Below are 25191 nucleotides of genomic sequence, written 5' to 3' on the forward strand. Positions count from 1 at the left end.
AACGGGAGGGGAGGGGAGGGGAGGGGAGGGGAGCGGGAGCCCGCGGAGCGAGCCGGGCCGCGACCGCCCGGGCGGGGAGCGCGCCGCCTGGCCCTTTAAGGGAGCCCCCCGCCGCTGCCGCGGTCACGTGCAGCAGGCGCGCTCGCGCCCCCTCCCCCTCCCCGGCCGCCCACCTCCCGCGCATGCGCGGCGGGGCCGGGGGCAGCGGCCGAGGGGCAGGCGCGGCGCCGGGGGCCATTTCGCGCCGGCTGTGGGGGGGGGGCGGCGGCGGTGGGGCCTCCGCGGCCTGTCGGTGTTCGGGGCCGGGGCCGGGGCCGGGGCCGGGGCCGGGGCCGCTGTCGCTGTGCCCTCCTCGGGGCGGCCCCTCTGACCCCCCGCAGCCTTCGGCATCCGCTGGCGCCGTTCCCGAGCCTTCCAGCTCCAGTGCGCTCGGGTCACCCTGAGGAAAGGGCTGTTTGCTGCGAAGGCCGCGTTCATCCCTCGCAGCGTGGCATGGCGGGCCCAGGGTGCCGGGCGCGGGCGGCTTTCCTGGCCGCACCAGGCTGGCAGGCTGCTCCCCGGGCGGTGGGGATGAGGGGTACCCAACGGCCTTGACTCTCGCTCCTGGAGAACTGCCGATGCAGTGGTGCAGAGGCGTGAGCAGAGCTACTCCTCGGCCAGTGGCATCCAGAACGCCGCTCTCCTGGTGTCAAGCAGGCTGCGCATCCCAGACTTGAAAGCTAGAGAGACCTCTGTGTCTGTTCAATTTGGCTGAAATTGGTCAGCGGTTTCAAGGGATGCCACAGAAAACTTAAAACTTTAACGCAATTGCGGAAGCCTCATTTCCTTAGAAAATCAGGCTAATAACCCGTATCCCAAATAATTCATTGAGTAAATTAGCAAGTCATGTAGGGCATATGGCAGAACCCATGGATCAGTGGTTGTGGTACTGTGACTCTAACACGTTCATCGACCCGAAGAGCAGAATGCAAACGATGAGGGGCAAAGACCAGCAGACGTATTTATGCGTAACATTGTGTTACTAACACAGGTTATGACTATACCCTTAAATTAATTAACCAGCACTGCGTCCTTGCTGAAAAAAAAACCTGTAACATAGTCCAAGTGAAAAATATAAGGAAAATTACACCTGTGCAGCTGTACTTGCAGTGTAATTCATGTACATCCAACCGGTGCCCTGACTTCAGGCATGGCATGCACCTTCACCCCTTTATGGTGCTCTCCTCTGTGTGTCCATTACTTGACTTGCTACCTATGAGGAACAAAGCTTCAAAAATTCAAGAACGTTGAGCTGAGGTCATCTCATTAGTGACAAGCCTGAGATGAACTTCTTTTTCAGTACTCACATTTGCCAACTCTAAGAAAGTTAGTTCAAAACCTGTATACAAAAGAGTCGGTCGTCTGTGATACTCCTTTGTCTTTGGAATGTCAAAAGAAAGACCAGCCCCCATCCACATCAATCTTTAGTTTTGCTAACAATGGGAATTTTAGAAATCCTAAATTCAGCCAGCAGTAATTGTGTCTACGCTGACTGTTAATGGGGAAAATGAAGGCTGTGCATCTCCAACCACCCTGAAAGCATGGCCACTGGCGTGGACAGACGGTTTCCTCTAGAGGACAGAGAATACCCAGTTTATTACGTGTGTCCCAGGCATGTCCGGCCAGGAGGGTAACAGGGCCCAGAGATCGGGTAGGGTAATGTCCCACCTACTGATGCTGGGTTCCTTCAGGTGGCAGAGACAGCCAACACATCCTGCGTATGGGCTGTTTGGACGTCCGATGAAATGATGAAAGGGACTCCTACTCCACAGAAAAATCTGAATAAAGAAAATAGAGAATAGATAAATGAGGAACCCTGTGAAATTCCTTGGGGATCACAAACAGCCTCAAGCTCCACCTACGCTATTACAAGAGACACTATTGATATCCTGCAGGAAGGCTGGTACAACCCCGAGAAAACCCTGAATATACCCTGAGAAGTGATTTGGCTGATGAGATCTGAGAAAAGCCTGTCTAGTGCTGCCGCTACACGTCCCTCTCACTGCACACACACTGAAACCAAGATAAGAGCTGGAATTTGGGCATGTAGCACCAACTGAAACTAACATTTCTCAGAACCCTTTCAAAGGCTGTATGACTCGCCTGGAGCCAGACAGGAGAGGCTGTTATAAGTAGATTGCTACTCCAAAGAATAGACAATTAAACGGACAATATTTCCCATGCTCCACCCTGGTCCTTCCTTAGGTCGTGTTTATAATAGTGAGATTAAAGTGTCCTCTTTGAATCCAAGGGGCAGTGTCATGAAATTTGCTCCTCGAGTGAGCTGGGCTGTGTGAACCTTATTAGTTATTAGAGTTTCTTCATTGTTCTCATCATACACGCTGTAGTTTAAGTTAATCTCAGTCCATCTCTCATACAATAAAATAGTTCCTGCACAGTTAGTGTGTCCTCAATAAAGACAACATTTGCGGAAGTCTTGGAGAACAAAATGAAGAAAGGAGCAAGAGGGAGCGACTGAAATGGAAATCATGCTGGATGAAGACAGAGAAGTAAGAAAAAGGAGTTCCTGAATACTGTTGCCATCACGGCAAGCTGAAAACACAGTGTCCATGAGTTTGTAGCTCAGGAAAGTAAAACAATCGGGACATAAAATTAGCACTCATTTAGTGTGTATCCTGTACCCCAAGTTGTCAAAAGAGACCTGTAATGCACAAGTGCTTAAGAAAGTGAAAATTAGGAGAATTTTTATCCATCCATTTGTGTGCTGCTTCAGTGGCAGCCACATCTCTAACCTTCTAGGATCCACAGTAGTCCTGGGGATTGTGTTGCAGCTTGCTGGGCTGAAGGGGTGGCTGTGGAACGTTGGGCACAGACAGCTTAATGCCTCTCCACGCACCCTGTCCCTGGCACTGCCTGGAGCTTGGTTTGTTCTCCTAGCATTTTAGACAAGTCTCAGAGCTGTCCTAATTACAGTAGCCCACCAGACAATGATGCTGGCTACTTCCACCACCATAGATAGTTTTGGTTCCTCATAGCTTGCTCCTTCCTTTCTTCAGCCACCTCTTTTGCTGAAAATCTCACACTTGGCCTGGGATGAGGATGTTTCTAGGATGTGCAAATCTTCTGACAGCATTATGTCCAGGTACCCAGCTATGGTGGGCACAGAAAGACAACGGACAGGGCATGTGCCAATATTTCTTATGCTCAACATGTGAAACTGCTATTTGAAGAATGGCTGTTTTGGATCTTTCCTATGTGCGTTCCCCTCAATACTACTGCTTCAGTCCAGCAGTGCTTCTTGTCTCAAATCTTTTTTCCCCCAACTCCGTACTTCCCTCTGCTCTTCCTTCTCCTTTTCATTTTGCAGCCAGCAGGCATCTGCATAGTTTTCACTTGACCAAATACTGTGAAAATGCTCAAGAAAAACAAGTATTTCTGCTTGTTCTGTTACTGCAGAACTCATCTTTTTAATGATCTGTAAATAAAGATGTCTCTACTGCTGTGCCTTGTAACTAACATGACACTAAGACTCAGTGAAGTGCCCTGCTTCTTCACTAAATGTTAATATATGGCCTGCAAGGGTAGAATATGCAAGCATTTAATAATGAACAAATTGTCAAGCCCATTAAGAGATAGGAAGTAACCCCTAGGAAAATGTGTTATCTATGAGACTTTTACTATCAGCCTTTAATTAACTGTTGATGGACCTAGAAAGATGCCTCAGGTGAGCAGGGAAAATTTTCAAATAGCTACCAAAAAGGTAAATATAACAGAGCACACAGTGGTTGGTTATGTCTTGGCTATTTCTACCATGTCCTGTAGTCTCACTGTGCCTGTTACAAGGGCAGAGTACTTTGCACTCCACTTCCTCTTCCTGAACACTAGATAGACAAAAGAATAGGCGAGAAGACAGTGAGATTGAAGCCAAAGAAGACACCTGGCAGCAGGACTGTGAAGATTATGTATCTTAAACATTAACCATGCCTGACTTCCTGCTGCCGCTTGCCAACTGTGTGTCTGTTACAGCTGGATAAACAGTCTACATCTAATACCTGCACATGTGCAACCATCAGTGATTGCAGGACTGATTACAAATACCAAATTCAGACTAGGAAGTTCCTCAATGCATTTTTGCTTATTTCCTGGACATAGTGCGTGAAGAGTGCAAGTATTATTTCTTACTGCTCATGTAAGTTAGTATCTCTGTATTCCAGGCCTGTTCTAGAATATGTTAAAGCAGTAGCAACACTGAAAGGCAATGTCTCCCTCAGTTGAAGCACAAGGCAAGAGATCACACTGCAGTCTACCAAACTGAGGTGCAGGGCAAATAATGAAGTACTACTAATCAGCATACTTGGCTGTGTTCTCATCAGCCAAATCGGTGTCAAGTTCTTTGCAGTTTCTGGGCAAAGGTGTGCGTGAAGGAAGGATTTGAAAGAGAAAAAATAATTTGCTCTGGGGATGGAAGGGGACCCTCCCAAACACAAGAGAAGCGGATGTAGTGGGAAGTGGTGTGTCCGAAAAAGACAATGCACGGGCAACAGATGGTGGCATCAAGAACTTACTGGAGACATATATCATTCTGGTGCTAGTGAGAAGAAGATGAAAGGTTGTGCGAGCACACACTGTGAAAACCTTGTCAATGAAGTCAAGAATGGTGTATGTGATGTGCTACTGGCACAGCATTAGCCAGTGGAGTTAAAAAAAAGAGGGATCACATGACGGGGATGTATTAGCGAGGCCTCAAGAAAGAACCTGTCATGCAGCCAAAGCTGGTAAGGAATCAGGATTTGAAAATGATACCTACATTATGCACTTTGACCAGCAGTGTCTCGTTGTTACCATGTATTCTTCCATTTGCTTGTCTTTAGCTGTATAATTAGATTTTAGCTTTTGATGTATTTTTTCTTAGCTTCACAGCTAAAACTCTAGGCACTAATAAGGAGTAATAAAAAGGTGTCCATAACTTTAATTTTTTTTAAAGTGAACAGCTCTTTAGAAACATAGAGCCAGTTTCAGGTTTCTCAGATAGGTATGTAAAATTTACTGTTGCTGCCCTCAGCAAACCGGTCCCAGGCCAATGCTAAACCACTGCTGCATAGAAAGCTGCAAGTAGAGGGAAGGGATGGAGCAAGGAAGGAGAGCCAGACACAGAGCCCCCGAGGGCTGGCCCCCCTGCTCCTTCTGCTGCCAGGAGGAAGGGAGAGTCAGGGCAGTAACTGCTGCTCCTGGGACATTACAGGTCCTCCACCCCACAGAGACCAGCCTCCCTGTTGGCAGCGGTGCACTGTGTTCCTTTCCAAGATGCTGCCGTAAACAAAGCAGGCGCTGAGACCGTGGCTCTTCATCCACCCTTGGCAGTCCAACACGGCAGCCTCCTTTGCAGATAGCTTAAGCTGGTCCTTGTGCTTAGCGTGGCCTTGAAGCTTGAGAGGGTGGTGGATGTTTCCGATCACACAAGCTGCCAGAGTGCCAGACCCCGGTTTCTGTATAGTCAAGACTTCAAGATGTAACACCTAAATTAATCACCCAGGGTAAGCAAGCTAAATATAGCCTTCAGTAAATGGCCCATACTTATGTTTTTTCTGTTGGGTGTATCCTTCCCTACATTGTGCCAGTGGAAAGAACTTTCATTTCTTATTTCTTTTTCTGCAGCCGAGCAAGATTGTAGCCGTTTCCTGCCATGTAAACCCATGTAGCATTAAACTTACAGGTCTATATGGACAAAACTGCATCAATTACTTTACCAGAATGAATAAAAAAAGGAAGAATAGTGGAGAAAACCCACAGAGCTTGAATGATTGATTTCTTCAGAAGTATAAGATAAATTACACGATTCAGGGTTTAAAAGAGCTTTCTCTAAGGTTTGCAGGAGTTTAATCAAGACCCAGCTATCCTCAGATTTGCTGGGAATACAGTATGAGAAGAATGTGGAAAGAAAAACAAAGACGTACAAACATCAAAACTTATGGGAGGGATGGGGGGGGGGAAGTGGCAGCTATGTGATATACAATGAGGGTTTAGAGTCTTGATTTGCAGTGACTGCATTTTATGCCTGTCACTGGCAAACTGACATTTTAAAGATATGTTCCTGACTGCTTTTTCATGTCAGTATCTTTGTTCAGGCTGTATCTGGGCTGATGAAAGGAATTTCAATTAAGGATGAAATCCTTTCCTTACTGTATTGAAATGCACAGGGTGGGAGCAGAAGGAGAATGGAGCAATGAAAGCTCTATAGAGAGTTCTTAAGGCATCTTGCTGACACAGGACAAGATAGTTTAGGAATGCCTGGGGCAGTGCACTCTGTAGCATGGTTTACTGTGCCTTTACAAAGAAGCAGTGTGCATTCACCTTAGTGCCTACTGCCTGAGGCCATATATCATTCAAACAGGGGGCTAAGGGTTTAATAAATCCCAATCTAGTTTAGTCCTCAAGGGAACAGCAGTCTGGAGTCATTCAGGAGTGGCGGGGAGGATGGCTGCATAACCTGGCAAGAAAAGGCTGATTTTTGCCCTGTGAATGTAAGCAGTGTCATGGAAAATGAAAGGCATTGTAAATCTGCATAGCTATAGTAGGAAGAACTGGGATGAAGCACAGTGAAAGCCTTAGGGAAAAGAAGTGTGAAAAATAGTAAAACATGGATATGAAGTCAGTGCATGAAAGAGAGAGAAAAAAAGAGAAAAACAATAGAAAACCCATGGGGCGGGGGGGGGGGGGAGAAGGAATACTGATTGTAGAAAACAACATCAAAACCACTTTATCTATCTACCTTGCAGTCACCTAATATTTGGGGTGAAAGGCAAATTAGTTCCCGCTGAGCATGGTCACGTAGATGTATTTCTCTTTGCATGCCTGTCCTTGTCCACCATTCTTCCATCCTATCCCTTGGTGAGAGTTTTTACTCTGCTGATACATTCAGGATGCTCACTAGGAGCCCTGGCTTCCAGCTGGGCTCCCAGCAGCCATGGTGACCTTCAGAGCGCAGCTGATTCACACTCCCCTCCCATCCATGTATTCAGCGTGGGTGTAACAAACACACTGCAAAGACTCTGTAGGACCTCTATATGTAGGCTATACCTAGTGCCTTCATTCAGGTCTGAAACTGGAGTAAGCACTGAGGCATTGATACCAAACAAAATCTAGACAGAGCTAGAGCTCTGTGTCACTGTGGCTAGACCAATAATCAAGCTAGCAATTAAAAGCTAGTTTGTGTACGTCTACACTACTACAGAGTCATTAATGTGACCGAGGTGTAGACATACATTTCATTCACTACAATAATTCATCTATTAAGATGATCTGATTTGTCAGCAAGAGCCAGAATTACTGTTCATGTGGTTTACACTCATGCAGATATTCAGGGGAGAGGCTGTCATGTATGAAATCCCGATCTGAGTATCTGCATACAGCTGCCAAATCCCATGTATGTCACAGGAACTAAGTGGAGAACTTCCAAATTCTCCTGCAATAATGTGGAAGCTCTGATGGTGTATCACATTGTTTCCTGAAAAAAATCAAAACTAGAACAAGTGGTTTTTGTGTTTCCTCATTTTCCAGAAATCACCAGAAAACATATGCTTCATTTCATCATAAACCTCCAGGGGATTTTCAAGGTCAGTGGAGATAAAGCTCAGGCTCCCATTCATGAGTACTGGTCATGTAATTAAAATAGAAAAGTACATTTAGGCTTATGCATACTACTGTCTGTCAGAAATCAGCAATGCTTTATTGAAGCATGTGTACCCTTCAAATTGCCTGTCAAATGAAGACAATCTTCACATCCAAACTCTGAAACATATTCTTCAGCTGGAATAACCTATTATAATCAGCTTGATTTTACCTTTTAAAAAAAAAACCACACAACAAAAAACCAAGCACAGAAGGACCAAGGGTGGTTTTTTCTTTCTTATGGGAGGTGTATCGATTTTTTCTTCTCAACATCACTCAAACTCAGTTTTCTCAAATTATACAAAACAAAAATGCCATTAGTCTGAGGTCATCTCTGGACTCACCGGAAGAGATTTAAATCTGAAAACCAGGTCATATGTTTTCATCTGGAGCATACATTTGAGGCTGGAAACCAGATAGCCCAACTCTTGAGCATTACCTATTCCTCTCCTCCCTTCCTTCTCATTAAGCTGTTAATGTCCCCTATTCGCCCTAGAAAGCCAGGATAAAACCTGTTGTTCTGGTAACATGCTTTTATCAGTGCATAAGGAAGCAAGGAACTGAACTGTGGAACGTATTCCCTCTTCTCTGGTGGTGCTGCTGGGGGTTACTCTACCTGTCACTACATGCTGGTGACACTCTTTTTGCCTCCTATGGCAAAAACAGCAAGACAGCAAGAACTGGTGCCTGCCCCAAGCCTGCTCTTTGTTTTTGTGATACTCATCTTGAATTCTCCACCCTGATGGTCTGGCAGCAAATGGGGGAAAACTTTGAGTGAACAGATAGATACCCTGGCAAAACGAATCTGGAGGGAAGAGGTGAAGCTACCAAAACTGCTGCGGTAAATCTGAGTGTACTCTGTGTGTAGCACTGGCTGACTGGATTGGGCTTGTGGGACCAATGGAAGAAGCAGCTGTTTAGGGTAGAAGTGGATGAGCAGAGATGCTCCTCTCTGTGAGAAGAGCGATAGGAGGCAGCAGCAAAGACACATTCTGGTTTTGTTCTTCACCAACTCCCTACAACTGTTACCATTACTTAAAACCAAATATTGCACCTTTTTAGCTCAAGGTGAAATTATGAGGAACAGAGAAGAGGGGACACTGAACTGAGAGAGTCATTTGGCTGGCAAACTGAATTCCCACGTGTTGCCTTTTAGTCATTGTGGTTTCTGAAAGATCAAACCCTGATCTTCGTAGTCTAGGGGAGGTTTCCTAGAAAAGTCTTCTATATGTCATCCCTAATGTCTAAAAAAGCAGTACAATTACATCCAAGCACAGAAGCATAAAAAGTAGAACCGAGCGACCTTTTTGGAGGTCTCCTAGTCTTGCTTGGAAGTAAACCCATGCTATGCCTAATCAACATGTTTTAACCTGTTCTTAAACACTTTTAGTGAGACAACCTCAGGCAACCTATTCCATTGTGTCTCCATTCTTCCCGCTGGCAATTTTTTTTATTTCCAAGCCATGTGTTTCTATGATATAAGCCCACCACTACCTTTCCTACAATCAACATTAAGAATAGTCTCTTTTCCTCTTCACAGCAGCTGTGTACATATTTATCATTACCTCTATTCAGTCATTTCTTCAGATTAATGCAGTTCCTTCAACTTTTCTTTGTAACTTCTGAATCATTCCTGTTGTTTGCCTCTCTCAAGCCAATGCACAACTGTCCTCAGGTGCATGTCCCCAGGCTGGATATGGTACCACAGCCGTGGCCTTTCTCATGCTGACTAGAATAGTAGGCTGATCTCACAGCTTAGAGATGGTACTTTCACCGATCTATACCAGTATGATGTTTGCCTTTTTTTCCTCTTTTTTTTTTTATTAAGAGCTGCATGACACTGCTGAGCCTGCAGTACACTCTAACCCTCATACCTTTTCAGCCAACTGCTACTCTCTCTGTTGGCTCTTTGCCCTATTTCTTTGCAATTGATTATTCCTACCAACATGCAGAAAATCACAGTTGTCCTTACTGGGTTGCATTTATCCACTTCTAATACAACTGACACACTCGGCACCTGCCAAGTTGCAAGCAAATACAGCGCTGAGTACAGGGGCCAGGGTCAGGTCAGCCCTGCCTTTTTAGGAAGCACTTAATATTCTTATTTTCAGACCCCTTCTTCTCTATAGATGACATGCAGTGATACAGCTTCTGGCCAGCCAGGATGACTGAGAGGGTCTCTCTGACAGGCCCTTATGCTGGCCATGGGTGGACACCAAATGCTTTGCTGCTTGGCAAAATGTCAACCCTACCCCAATTCATACCCCACGAGTCAGTTCTCTATACCTGAACACTGAAAAATGACCGGCAGAAGCAAACTTTCACATTTCTCTAAAGAGAAGAAACATTTATCTTCTTTTTGACTCACATTGCCAGGAAAAAAAAAATATTTACCGTTCTATGAAAAAAACCCCCCATTTTCCCCTTTTTTTGCTGAACCTGCTGTGCAACATCCACTGCTATATATGAGGTACTTTAGGGGAAATATGCTTACTCAAAAGATAGGGTTTTTTTCTGAAGTGCATAAAGCTTTCCATGGATTTGCCCCCAATCTTCCAAAATCTCATACTGTTTTATATATAATAATCAGACTCTACACATATGAACTCTCTGGCAATACAGAACTGAACAGAGCTAGCCTCGTCATTCTTCATACCTTTGTCTGACAGGGGTGTTTAAGGAGATGTGCTGCTAATCACTTTGACTGCAGGTGACTGGGTATATAGGTAAAAAGACACTCATTATTTACTGGTGAAGTAGCAGTAATGAAATTCAATGACAGTGAAGTGGAGGCTAAACCCAGAAACAAAATAATCCAAGTTACTGTGATAGCAGATTAATGTGAAGTCCGCAATTAGATACGGCAAAATGAATGAAAAAGGAAACAGATGTAAACCAGCTTAATAGTTGTTTTGTATCTTCTTGCCAAACATATCTTATTAAGGGTCTGTTACTTCTGCTTTTAAATCTTTGCTAACCAGAATCTATCAGATTCGGAAAGCAATGACATTTTTCTTCAGGGGTTACAACTCTGAGGTTCTGCCAAGCTAAGCTCATTGCAATTATCTGCCAGGATGCTAAATAGTTAATGAGGTAGCAACAACTATATTTATAAGAAAGAAAAACAGTAAATGGCCAGTTCCTTTTGGTTGAAGTCTTGAGGTTTTAAAAATTAATGCCAAGGTACTGATAAACTACGTGGTAATTTCCTGAGGAAAGATTAGTGGCTTGTGCAGAAGATAAAACCCAAAGCATATGTTTGCCTGCCTTGGGTTTCACGTATTAACCGTATATATAATGATGGTGTAATTGGAACAATTCTGTGATGGTCACAATTTGCTGAGAGCCATCCTACAGCTAAGCATACATTCCTTATTCTCCCATGACCACCAGAATCTGAATATCTCACTGCTTTCACTTTGTTCAATAATAAAAAGGAGTTTGGTGCTCACGCCTGTCAGCAGGTAATAAAGATTGGATTCTACAAATGCCATAGCAGATGATGCCTCACAGCCCTTCAGAGTGGTGACCAGGCTGACAGAATTTCTTTGTGCACTGGTTATCAAGAGAAGACACCTCCTTCCCACAGGCTATCAGCCTGATTCACATCAGCAAGGCTTTCAGCAACCGCGTTAAATGCCAGAGCTGCATTCTAGACCAGGGGCTGGCTAGCTTCATATTGACACTGAAGTTACATTCAGCAGTGAAGGCACCGTTGAATAGGCAGAGCAGGAATGGTACATAGCTCTATGTATCTGCTGGTCCACTTAGCCATCCCTCTTCAGTCTAACCATAGCCATTACCAGCTTGCAGTAAAAGTATTGCAGAGTTGGAAAGCAGAGGAGGAAGGTCTGGCAAGGTCAGGAAGATACTGGAAAACTTCCTGTGTGAAACACATCGTTTTCCTCTTCCTGCACATTGGTCACTCAGGAGGAAAAGAGGAAAAAACCCTTTGGGGCTGAGTCACTCACACTGTACTAAGAAAAACACTTGCAACTGTTCTCTAGGGAATAGCATTACAGTAGAATATGGGAGTACTAGGGCGAAGTGGGGTCTTTTGTTTTACAGCAAATCTCACTACCTGAATTTTATTGTTCATTTCCAGTTATCTTTGTGATTCAGCCTGGGAGGTGTCTATTTTCACTAGTTGCTATTAATCTCTATATTTCAAAAGGGAAACTGGTTAAAGTACAACGCACTTCTTTACTTGTACTGAGATGGGATTGATTTTTTTCCTACAGAAATCGGATGAATTTTGGCTCTGAACTGATGAAGTACTTAATCTGGTGCTTAACTTGAAACAGTCCAGTACTTCCATTGAAATGAATAAAATTGTCTACATACATAAGTTACTTTCCTGTTTTTCTGGACTGTGTCTTTTTAGAGCTGATCACTTAGCTTAATAAATACAACTCTAAGCATAATTTTAGCCTGGTCTAAAAAGAAAATGGGTTTAAAGGGTAGATCCTGTGGCTTCTGTGTTTTGGTTGGTGTTTTGGGGGTTTTTTTTTGGTTTTGGCGTTGTTTTTGTTTGTTTTTTTTAAAAAAAAAGCTTTCTGCTTCCCACTTTGGGCCAAAAGGCAGTTTTCTGAGGGATGGAAATTCCACTCTGTCACAGTTCAAATTTCAACAGTGATGGCAACATTTGTAGTTTTGTTTGCAGTAATTTTTAACAGAAGGATTATTTCTCCCTCTTGAATACATTTGTTTCTTGTAAGCACTTGATGTGGTGCATCCACTTGGCAATAACCCCCTCGTTGGGGAGTTACAATCTGCTGGGTTTGTTTTCTGACTGAAGCTTCTCAAACAGAGTAAGTCCCGAGTTAAATTTATCTGAACCGACATACGCATGGTTCGCACAGATGTTGAGTCACCAGACCCTCCTTTTCCTCACACCACTTCCCAGGCGTTCCTCCTACGGAAGCCAGTCACAGTCCGGTGAAATAGAGGTGAAAATGCAGCTTCACGTGTCAGCAGAAGCCTCCTCAGTTAAGAGTGAGTCAAGGTAACCTCCCCCCAGACCTTTGGTGTACATGATGCATGGTGACCCACTTCTCCAGCTTGGGAGGCTTGGCCAATCTTCACAGAAATCAGTGAAACCAGGTCAATTAACTGCAGTGAAAGTTCTGGCCAACGGAACAGGATGGAAAAGGGGTGTAAGTGATAAAGGAGCTAAACACAGTTTGAGCTGAAGTGTTCAGGGAGCATAATTCACGTGGCAAGAGGATAAAGGTGAAGTTCAATGACAAGATTCTCCTCGAGCCTCTTTTTACCTTTACGCGCACTATTTAGCGCACCCCAGTTCTCCTTTTGGCTGTTGGCATTGGGGAAAAGCACGGTCTGTTCTGATCACGATTTTAGTTCTAACTCTGCTGGACTGAAAGGAGGCTCCCAATGTACACTGACAAGGAAACTTGGCCCTTGGGGTTAGATGGTGGCTTAACACCCCCCTTCCTCTTCCCAGCAGTGGATAGCTCAGCAGGAAAATGTTAAAACAATTGGCTGGGCTGGCAGATGTTCAGTCTGACTTCAGGTGATGAATGAAACCCTGGATCTGCAAATGTTGATAGGTTTCTGATTAAAAACCCTCCACTGACATATAGGTAGATAGAAAGATAGATAGATAGGTTAAAAAAAGAAAAAATATTTCTATAAACAAATGGAGACCACAGCACAGCCTTGATTTACATATGCATGCTCATAAGTTGTCACCAGCTTTGATGTGCATTTCCTTCCCCAGCATCCCACTAAATGTGCAGTGCAGAGATCCAGCCTGTCCTCCACCATAAGGGAAATTCTTGAGATCTCATTACGGCCTCTCAGTTTGGAGGCATGGGGCATTGCCTGCCATGTCTTATTGCTTCAGCACTATGACAGGAACTGCATTGCTGAAATATAAAGATGATTGAAATGTTAATTGCTTCTAGGAGAATGTCAGCAGCAGCACTTGCCTGGCTGAAGGAAAAGCCCCAGGGCATATACCTGAAGGCAGGCGAGGATCCTCCTTACGCCGGGGTCAAAGCACAGCAACTCCATTGATTTCAGCCGAGCTGGTGCTTTTTTCCCCTGGAAGAGAGAGCTCAGAATCTGTTCTCTATTCATTAGTACAGCCTGACATGGAGAAACTAACTTAGCAAGATGGGAAGTCAGCCATGAAATAAACTGTTAATATAAGTAAGGAAGCAGTGACAGACATCAGAATTACTGCTGCTATGCTTATGTTTTGGGAGATGACAGAATCCCAACAGATCATTAGCAGGGTGCAAATGCAGAAGTCCTTAGGCTAAATCTTGCCATTGCTCCCAGTAATTGCCTTTTAATCAACTGGGAGTTTTTAGGTGAAAAGTCTTGTACAACCAGAATGAACATTTTGTGACAATAAATTTTTCTGACCGTAAGTCAGCAGCATTGAGACCCTAAATATACACGGCTTTGCTAATGCTAACAGAGCAATGCTGTCTTTTAGAGGCTGCTTTCCTTAATTTTCTTGTAGCTCGTACAGCCAATCAACCGATCACGCTAGCTTATTGCAAAGATATATTTTCTTTGCACACAGATGGTATTAGAGAATACCTCTGTACATAAAATCTGTAAATACGCAATGAATTAGTTATCTGATATGCAAAGAATTAGTTTTCTGTGCAATACCCCCAACAGGAAGCGAAACATGTGCAATGACTAAAACCAATATTATTACTTGTTTAAATGGAGCAATGCATCCTGTTGTTGTGAAGGGTAAGCTTTGACTGGAAAGGACTGTTATTGCAGCTTCAAATCATTCAAAACACTTTTTTTTTTTATTTAAAAAAAAGTAAGTTTTATCCACTTCTAAGCAACAACTGTTGGCATATTTCCTTACAGAAGACGCTGTTGCGTCCGGCTGTTACTCAACCAATAACATTAGAGACATTAAAGTTGCAGGAAACACAGTTCATCTTTTGCGTAGTTAGAAAGGAGTTGGCTTCCCAATTACCCTGGAAACTGGACTTGCTGCTGGGCAGAAAACCACAATTCACAGTGGAAAATAATAGTTGATATATGAATATCTACCTAAAGACTAATTGGCAAAACAAACAACATATGAGGAAGATGACCCACATGACGTTGTTTGGAGGAAATTAGTCACCAGTATCCTCTTGCTTCCTTTTTGTTTTAAAATGTTAAATCACTGCCCCTTGCCAATTTAGCTGAGAATGGGTTAATATGATCTGTTGTGAATAAGAAATCAAGCTGTTTTCAACAGACAGGCTCTATTTTACAAGCGCCTGCTGTTGACCATGTGCCTGTTGACTTCCAAGGGTTAGCACTTCAGGCTAGCACTTAATTCCAGGTGTTATTGCACATCACACAGTGCTAAGGGTCCTAACAAGCCTCAGCGCCATGAAAGACAGACATGAAAAACCAGGGGGAGAGGCAGGATCAAGTTTGCTTTGTGCATGGTCCCAACATAGCTTTTGTGGTTTCCTGCCATATTCACTGGGTCAATGAGCACACCTTTAAAAGTTTTCTTTCCTCTCACTACTGGCTCCATGGCATACTACTTAGGGAGGATAACCGGTTAAATATTGCAGTGAGATAAGCCTCTCTGGATCTGAGGTAACTGCACTGACTCTGACTTCCAGCATAATGACAACCAAAAGCAATGGTCCCTCGCATGCCAACTGCAGGACGTACAAGCAGTGACTCTGAAAGTGGATGCTTTCTTCCTCCTCCACTGAGAAACGATGCATGAAACATTCTGGACACCAAGTACTACAAGGCATGTGTAACAAGCAAACAAACAAACAAAAAAGGCCACAAGATGAGTCCAGGACCCATCGATGTCAATGGAAGTTTTTGCTGTTCTTTCCACCATGGCTGGTGGGTACCCTGTCCCCAGTCCACAGGAAAGACAGGACAGAGTGAAGTTAGTGCTTGGGAGCTTCATGGGTGGTGTGACTTCTCCTTCAAGGTGGTTAACTGCTGTCTATTTTCAAAAAGCCAGTGCATCTCTTAGTTGTCAATGCACGGTGCTCTGTGCCTGCGCTTAGTTCTGAGGCTGGCAGCCCCTTTGCTTCTTTGGTTTTAATTAGGCTCTAATCTCTAGCAAATTAGCTTGATTGCAGATGTCCATTTTTATTAGTCAAAGATCTAACTAACCCATTGTACTTATAGCTTTCTGGCAAAAAAGGATCCAGGCTCACCACTGTTTCACACTAGGCTTCTCCAGACCAACAGCATGTACTGACATGTAAGCTTTGGGGGCTATAGCCAGCTTTGCCCTACGTCCACTACAGTGCAAAGGCATGTGGCTTACTGAATTGGAAACCACTGCCAAAACAGTCCGTTTTGATGTGTAAACCAGAAGAAAGGTCAGCATGCTGCGGAGCAGACAGGCACCGACACCAGTGACGTGTGTAGGAGCTGGAAAAAGCATCAACATCTGCGGGTGAATATGACGAAGAGGCAGTCTGATGCTTGGCTGCTTTGGCAGGTCTCATCCTTCACCCTGTACACTGCTTTGGGCTACCCATTATGGACACCCATTTCTGTGAGCAAAGAGCAACTCTGGCAGAAGTTTCGGGGTTGTCAACCTCTGTTTTTTGCCTTCATGCTTTTTTAAATGTAGCTGTTTCATTGAAAGAAAGGAAAGAAACAAAGAAAGAAAGAATCCTCAACCCAAACTCTGAAACACTGTTTTGAAGCTTTGAGAAAAATGCTATTTTTTTCCCACCCCCCGGGAAATGACTCAGTACTAGAGAAACATCAAAAAAATAAATAGATCAGCTTAATTGTCTGTTAGTATAAAAATCAATTAAAAAAAAAACAAACACACCATGAGATGTGCAGCTGGCTTGGATAAATGAATCTCCTAGCAGCGGTCTTCCCTCGTCTTGTCTCTTTCTCCTTTGGCCTCCTAGCCCACAGCTGCGTCTGCTCTGCTCCCTCTCCTTCCAACTGCTACTTCTTCAAACAAATCAGTGCTACTACGAGTCGTAAAAAGGCCAAGCTCCAGCTCTTTTACCTCATCACCTGGTGTCAGAAGCCCCCGCAGAGACACCTCTCCAAGCTCGCCTCCTCTTTCCTCGGCCACGGCCCCTGGGATCAGAGTCGCAGTCATCCCAGTCCTGCAGGAGTTCAGGACAGAGCCAGGGCTGCTGCCAGCAGACCTGCAGGGAACAGGATCCTCTCCCCTCTTCGCCCTGAGGCCATGATTTGGTTGTCCCAGCAGCAGGCTTTCTTAAGCAACTACTTACTGGTTGTACTCGGTGCATATATCCTTTAAACCCCATGACTTTTCATGCCCTGATAAACAACGCAAATATTTTCTGTGATAGCTACCCACCCAGCATTTTCAGCCCTGGCTGTCCATCAGCCACCGCGCAAGCCCGGGAGGGATCATACTGGTCCGTACAAATCACCACGCTTCGACACTGTGCTACGGCTGGCCGTGCAGGCCGATTTCTGTATTACTCATTTAGCCACCACCGCTCCTCACGGGGCCCTGGGGAAAGCGCTGCCTCGCGCCTGAAAGGGAGCTTCGGGAACGGGCCGGGTCCTTGCCAAGTTTGGCAGCTCCCCCCGCAGCTGTAGCTGCAGATCAGGGCAGCGCGTGGTCAGGGGGTAATGAGCTCGTAGCGAAGCGTGAGTGTGCATCTGGCGTGGATCACAGGGCTGACTTCATTTCCTTCCTCCTGGCTCCCTTGTCGCGCTCTGTCCGGCCATGTCACCCAGGCCTGGCCGTTATCCAGTCGGTACCTAGTTTCCTCAGGGCAGAGCCACAGATAGCACTGGCTTCCCAAGGTGTGGGATAGCTAGTAATCACTCCAGTGAGCCTTCGTGGGCATATTTTCTTTCTCAGGACCCACCGGGTCTCGCCAGTGGCATCTGGAGAACATCCAGAGCTGATGGAGCAGCAGACAGGCGCTTCCCTGTTGTACCTGCCTGAACGGGAGACCGCAACCAGTAAAAGAGAGAGGAAGATTTCCATTCCCTTGGCCCACAAGGCTCTCTTAAAAGCTGGAGACAGGAAACATTATCTGCTAGGGACTGATCAGTATTTGTGTTGCAGCAGCTCTGGAGGCTCCCACTGACATCCTGCTCCTGTTATTCTGGGCACAGCCACCAGATTGAAAACAGTCCTGGCTACAAAGACTTTGCAATTGAACCCACCTACATGAATAAATAGGACCTGCCCCACCAACAGACCTACAGCTAAGGGGCCTGGCTCTTACCATTTAGCCAGGGCCACCAGGGATCACTATATCTGTGCAACCTGCCCAGCCTAGTCCAACTCCAACATACCCATCCCCAACGAGGGAGTCAGTACCTGGAAGGACAGCAGCAAAGCTGGAGGAAAGCCAGCCACCTTCAGCCCTCCTTTCCTTCCCCAATAGCTCCTCATTTGACTTATGGTTTTGATGCTTAACCTCACCATCTTTAGTAATTCCCACAGATAACAAAGCTAGACAAACAGCAGGGCTGGGTGAGAAAGAAGGACCTTAACTCAAGGTCACAGGGTGCAGGTCCACAGCACAGCCAAGGGCTGAACCCCGGTCATCTGCAACTCAATCCTGCGCCCAGTCAGCTGAGCAACACCACTTCTCATGCTTTACCAGCCTGCAAGTCTTTTACTTACTTGCTTAGAAAAGGGTTCACTTGATTTTTTCAATAAATACCTGTTGCTGGTAATGATGGCATTGCAAAGAGTTATTTGACTGTAGCTGTGCTCCTGGCAGCTTCCTCAAGCAAAGGCTTAAAAAAAATTTCACATTAAATCCAGGCATCTGCTCCAGTGACTCTCCTGGTAAGAGATACAAAGCAAATAAAAGAGTTTTGATTTAGGTTCTGCCAGAGCTTCCCCCTCCTACTCATATCTTTTATACCCCTTAAACCTGTACAAGGGTACACAAGACAGCAGTTTTTTTCCCGGAGAGGTTCAATTGCATTTCATCTCTCTATCTAAAGCAGTATCTTAAGTTGGTACTTCATTTATGATGAAAATGGCAAAAAACTAGATATACAGAGAAGCTTTGTCAGATATCCATCAGTATCCGTCAATGCCATCAATAATCAATCCCACTTTTATTTAATTTCAGTCATTGGTACGTGCTTGGCTTGGATGATACTAGGCTTGTGTTATATTTAGGAGGGATAAGGGGGAAGAAAACAGAGGAGAGATAAACTAACCATTTATGGAATATTCCCGAAGTCTTTTCCCTGAGTTTAAATGACAGGAAAAATGTTTTGTCACAGTAATTTTCTGGGGTTTCCAAATTGGAATAAGAAGCTCCCAAACTCTGCAGACCTATCTATCTGTGAATGTAGTGCTTCTTGTTGAACGGGAAAGACTGAGTTAATTGCCAGGAAGTGGAAACTGTGCTACAATATCTTGGCGAAAGTGTATATGGTGAAGAGCTGCTTGCTCTGCTGGACTTGCAATGCTAATAACATACATGTGTCTACTGGACTATGTGCCATTTAGAAGTCAGCTGTAACTGGAGGACTGGTGTGGTGTTGGCATGGATCAATCATTAATCAAAATCTGACAGCTGAGCCCAGGACGGTGCAGTGAGGAGAGTCAGCTAGGACAGGCATAGGAATATGTGAAGGCTCTCCCCATGCCAAGCGCTGCCTGTGCGGATCCACCCTTGCAGGCAACATTAGTATGAGCCAGATCCAGAGCACAGAGAGACTTGTGGCTGCCTGGATCCGGCATCCTTCTCTGGTCTGAACTAGGACACCAGGGCAGAAATATCTGACCTCGGGATCAGTCAAGCACATGCATTAAGTGGCTGTAACAAAGTGCTTATCAGTCTCTCATGACTAAAGATTATTCTCCGATGTCTGCACCACTTGCAAAACCTGGAACTGGCTGGGTTTGTTTCTCTCTTGTTCCTCCCAGAAGGGATACGTGGAGTCAGCACTATTTAACCATTCCCAGGAAGACATGAGCTTTCCTGAGAGGAAATCGGTGTTTCATCTCCACCCACAAAAATCAGCAGGACTGGATGAAATCTGCAGTCTGAGGTCTGCACGTAAGCCCATGGGCATGGCTTGTGAGCATAGCCTGCACAAGCCCTTTTGGTCCAGATGAAAGGTTCATGAAAAAAGACTTAAGCTCCTGAGTTTCTGTACTTCCAGTGTGAAACAGAGGACGCCCAGCCTGGTTCGGCTCCCCTCCCCGATCCCTTTCTTTCCCCTTGGCTTCCTGCCATTGTCTTTGGCAGAGCTGGGGTGGCTGCGGGAGCCCAGGGAAAGGGGGCACTTTCTTCTCTTGCCCACCATACCAATTATTTGTAGCCGTTTCAGGTATTTTCCAGCCCATATATGTTTTGCTTGAGTGCCTATATACACACAGACACACGTGTATACATTTATACATGCACACACCCCTACTTTAGACATATATTCCTGCGCACACACTTGTTATGGTGACCTTGGTCCTTCAGAAAGTGCGTCAGACTCATTTCTGCCATGCTCACATATTTCCATCCACAAACATACAGCTCCCACCTCTTTTCCTGCAAAATGATGATGCAGAAGGGTAGGATGAACACCCCATGGGAGCAGAGCCCAGCGCTGCCTTACACACTGGCACCACAACCTGAAAGCGGAGGGCAATGGATGGCCAAACTGGGCTTGTTTTGACGGTTGTGTAACACAGCTTGTCACAGCTCAGCTCCTAATTGCTGTCTCCATCCAGGAAGGACCCTAAACACCTACACAGCTTTTGCAACAGTGGGCCTTCAGGTCAGGCTCTGGGGCTTGTCGGGGCTTTGTTTAGTGCACTAGAGCCCTGAGCACCCTGAAGCAGCTCTCAACATCCTCCCTCCCCTCCGGGCAAATCCTGGAAGCAGTCCAGCCCCTGGAAGCTGCTCCATTTCGTGTCAGCAGTACCGGTCCCCTCCGCTTCCCTGCACGCACCGTGTTTCAGTGTCACAAACACATGCCTTTCCTGGACTCCTCTCTTGCTTGGGAGACCCTGGGTCCAGGAGCAGGTTCCTGTAACTATAGATTTTCAGGCTGCTGAGGTCAGCTTTTCTTCCCTTTCCTGTTCCTGGGACAGGCCAAGGCATCTGGCTTTCATTAGTCTTCGGTGCTCTACTCTAGGAAGCAAATTCTAGTTTGAGAAGGACTTTTTGCTTTTTACATCTTGCTTTGAAGAAACTACTGTTTAAAAAAAAATGTTTTCTCATCCAATGTCATCACTGGTAATGCTGAAAGGCTGCTTTCAGCCTGCCGGAAACTGGCCTCAGGGAGACCTCAACACCTGCTAAAATCCTGCCCTGAGCCGGGGCCTCTACAAAAACCCTCTACCGCAGTCCTCGTCAGCAAAATTCAGAGCCAGTCCATCGCCTCGGACAGCTTATGAGGCAGCTGGGTGCTCTTCCTCCAGCCTCAGTGTAACGGAGAGCAGAGGAGCCTCACGTGAGAAAGCCAGGTCTGACGGACTCACCAGCAATGTCACGCAGCTGCCAACAGCTGCCCAGTTGGGATGGGGCTGGGGAACCAAATGGCATCTCCTCATGAACCCAGCACTGTGCGAGGCTTCACATCCATGTAAAGCTTGTCTTTAGTCCTGGTGTAATGTACAGGAGAGGCCCAGACCTGCCCGCCTGGGTGAGCTGAACAGCTCCACTGACATACCAAGGCCAGATAAGATGTTACATTGACTGCATCGCTAACGCTGGTGCCCAGTGCAGCCAGAGTCAGCTCCAAATCACTGTACACGGGGCATATATCACACTCAACACATCCAGAGAGGCATTTTCTCACCCGTCTCCTCCTGGAGACAAATCCAGACCAGAAAGGGCTGGGGATGGGAAAGGGGAGGGCAAGGATGAAGGGGAAAATCATGAAAGTGATGATCCCAACAGGAAACTCAGATACAAAAGAAGCCATGAAAATCCCTACCCATGATTTGCTCTATGAAAAGTATCTGCTCTCAGCCTTGCCAACACGGGCATTTTCTTTAGCATCCAACACTCAAACTTTGTTCCTGCCTGTACTAGGCATTCCTGCTTAATTAACACACCTGGAATTTCTGAGACATCTTTCATCTATTTCACTGGGACAGAGACTGCCTTTTTATTCTCATTATCCACTGCCTAACATGATAACAGGAGCGGGGCTCGCAGGCTCCAACACAATCCCACTGAACAAAGAATAAAATAATACATCATCCATAATCAGGGCCATAGCCTGAGCTGAGCTGTGCCTTTTTGCAGTGCTCGGCTCATTACTTACTGCTGTCGTTCAGACCCCAGTCCCAGAAGACCTCTGTGGACCTTGCAGACCCTGCGGGATAAGCTTGCTGCAAGTGACACAGAAGGTGAACGTTTCCCTTTCACGTCGTCACGGTGCAGCCAGCAGCACAGGAACGGCGTGCTGCATCTCCAGCCCTGCATGGCTGGACCTCCCAGGGGAACCCTGCTCTGCATGTAACTGCTAGAGAGGAACAGAGAAAATACTACTCAGGAACGCTGCAGAAACAACGCAATACACGGCTAACAGCAAAGCTGAAAGCTGAAACACGCTGTCACAGTCTGCTCCTGCGGATAAAGCTTTCTGCTGCTTTAGAGCAGAGTGTGGAGTGGTGGGATCAGGGAAATGTTGTCACTTAGCAACTGCGTTAACACCAGAACCTGAACCAAATTGTTTGGAATTTCACTATTTTTTGATGCAGCTGTGCCCACACGCTGGAGCAAAGGGAAGTGATTTGAGTCCTGGGGTGCCTGTGCCACCTACAGAGCCAAGAGAAGGGCCCTTGACAGGGAACTAGGGAGCAAGTACAGCAGTGGTTTTGCTTCTCAGGCATACCTGAGTCCCACTGGAGCCTGAAACATTTTCTCAGAGAGGAGTCAGCTCAAGCAGGTGCTGGGGCACTCTACTTACCCCAAAGCAGCGCTTTTGATCCTCTCAGAGCCATAGTAAATGGCAACTGGACAGGTTTTTTGTAACAACTTTGTAACATTATATCAGGTGTTGCTACAACTGCGTTTGGGAGGATGGGTCACGTTGGTGTTAAATACACCACTTACTCTTCTATGCCCTGCAATGCTCAGGCAGGAAAGGGGGATTTTAATAGAAGAATAAAGATCTCGGGTGGTTGGCCGTGCCCCACACCAGGCAACGTTTTGTCTTCCCATAACACAGGCAAAATGAAAAAACATAACACTGAACATTGAGGGTGCTCAGACCTCACTGTTATTCAGGACTCATTGATAGCTTTGATTCTTACAACAACGTATTTTCAAGCAGGGGAGAGGTTGTTCGATGGCTGAAGAAACCTCATAGGGTAAAACAAGACGTGCCTTTCCCCTCCGCCATCTCGGCATTGGCCCATCCGTCCCCGAAACTAGCTCTCAAACAAGAAGCCAGGTTGCAAAGTAGAGGCTGGTAGAGGGGAAGAGGCTCACTCTTCAAGGCGAAATGAACTTGGTCATGTCACCCGTAGCCCCAAACATCAGTATTTTCTGGAATTACTTTGTTTTTTCCTCATTTCCCTATTTTTTGTTTGTGAAAATATCATTTTGGAGGAGGGATTTAGGATTTGTCCTTACAAATAAAATAGACTGTAACTTGCATAATGGGAGCAGTTCAGTTTTACATGGTTGCCTCTTGACATGTTTACACAGCTGGCCAGATACCATTAAGACATATTTTCTCAGGAGGCAGTGTGGTCTAGTGGAATGAGCACGGGCCTAGGAGTCAGGAACTCCCACGTTGTGATTTTGGGTCACCAGTGATTTGCTTTGGTGCACAGACAGAGTCACTTAACCCCTGTGTATGTCAGCGTCCCAAAAAGACACCTCCTCGTCACAGCTTGATGTTGAGGATCAATGCATTAGTCCTGGGGGGGGGAGAGGCCCCGATGCGGTACCCAGGGTCAAAAACACCCAAAAAAAGACCGCGGAGGGATGCATTGGCTCTAACTTTCTCCTCTGTCTTCACTTCTCATGGGTTTGGGTTAGCCAGTCCCTGAATCAGAAATGATGCATCTGACACGGTCTTGTGCAAGTCTTTCTGCTCCAAATTGAGATCATCCATAAGCACACTGCAACAGTTTGTCACTTTTCCTAGCAGTAAAAGAACACAAGCTTTCTTGGTACAACCACCACAGCTTTGCAGATCCTTAGTGAAGTGAAAAAGTGAACAAGTAGCAGTGCTAACTTTTAGCCCAGGAATATTAATGATTAAGAAGCATCAGTTTCCAGAAAGCTGATGAACACGTCAAATATTACATCTGAACAGGAACTTGCATGATGATGGGATTGTAAGTACGATGAAATAACTGGCTGTAGTCTAGCTCAGCCGGTTAAAAATCAAATAAAACCTAAATTGATATTGAACTAGGGCCTATGCTGTGACACCATTGGAAATTACAGCTTTCCTTAGATTCCTTCAATTCAGGATACTTTTGCCATAGCATTGAGATTACTGAGTAGACTTCACATTTGACCTAGAAACTGCATGCACACCAATCCATATCGCTTCTGGGTGATGATGATGGAAACAATTCTACAGGAAAATATTTTAGCTGGTAGCTAAATTGTTCTCTTACTCATTAAATATCCTTGTTGTTTACTTCTCCCACCGTTGTTACGTCTGGTAACTGCCGTGTTTGTGTTTCACTCTGCTGTTAATAAGGGTTTTATTTAATGGAATATTGGAGATCATCCAGCAAAAAATGTTCCAAATCAGGCAATAGCTATTTTGTTTCTTCACTCTGGTTCCTTTTTTCCCTCTCTCGGTTTCTCAGCGCCTGTAATAAGAAGGAAAATTTGCTTGCAAAACTCAGAGACTGGCCTTGCTGATAGACTGTATCTCTGGGGTTTTGTCAGCAGCTTGAGGGGATTTTTGTCGACAGCTTGAGTCATTTTAGAGAACTGGTCTGCTCTTTGTAAAGCAAATTTCTGCAAAGGAGGATGGGTGTGGGAACAGCTAGGCGGCAGAACATCTGACAGGCAGTGTGGTACAAAGCACTTTCTCAGGCTTCTGGATATGGGGAAAGGATGTGTCAAGGCGTGAACGAGACAGAGCTGGAGGTGGCCGCAGCCCGAGAAAGTCTTGTGGCCATGAATGTTCAGTCCTGCGGCTGCTCTAACTTGCTGAGGAGGCCAGCTAGACTTTTTAACTGACTCAGGGTCAGTGACCGTGTAAAGGTCTTGGTGCCTTCTCTGACTCCACGGCTGACCCCACCAAATCCCAGGAACACTGGTGGTACAGGACCCACGGATCCACCTCCTCCACCTCGACCCCACCGAATCCCAGGAACACTGGTGGTACAGGACCCACGGATCCACCTCTTCCACCTCGACCCCACCGAATCCCAGGAACACTGGTGGTACAGGACCCACGGACCCACCTCTTCCACCTCCTGGGGAAGCGGGGCTCTCCCCAGCTTGGTACCTGGCCAACCAAGGCTCTGTCCAGCCAAGGATGGAGACAGCAGGAGCCCTCGGCAACCTGTTCCCACGCTGCACGAGCTCTCTGAATGAAAAAGTTTTTCCAAATGTCCAAACGGAACCTCCTGAGCCA

General features: G+C 45.8%; 1 long non-coding RNA gene across 1 annotated transcript; it reads right to left on the reverse strand.

Moving 5' to 3' along the window:
* Positions 1–1706: 1706 nt before the first annotated feature.
* On the reverse strand, positions 1707–24840 carry LOC138688058 (uncharacterized). Its single transcript, XR_011327110.1, has 5 exons — positions 24215–24840; positions 21898–22098; positions 13651–18451; positions 13357–13556; positions 1707–1817 (listed from the first exon to the last, which is right to left on the reverse strand). It is a non-coding gene; the product is annotated as an uncharacterized lncRNA (long non-coding RNA).
* Between the last annotated feature and the right edge of the window lie 351 nt (positions 24841–25191).

The sequence above is a fragment of the Haliaeetus albicilla genome, chromosome 12 (assembly GCF_947461875.1).
Source record: "Haliaeetus albicilla chromosome 12, bHalAlb1.1, whole genome shotgun sequence".
In the NCBI taxonomy this organism is placed as follows: domain Eukaryota; kingdom Metazoa; phylum Chordata; class Aves; order Accipitriformes; family Accipitridae; genus Haliaeetus; species Haliaeetus albicilla.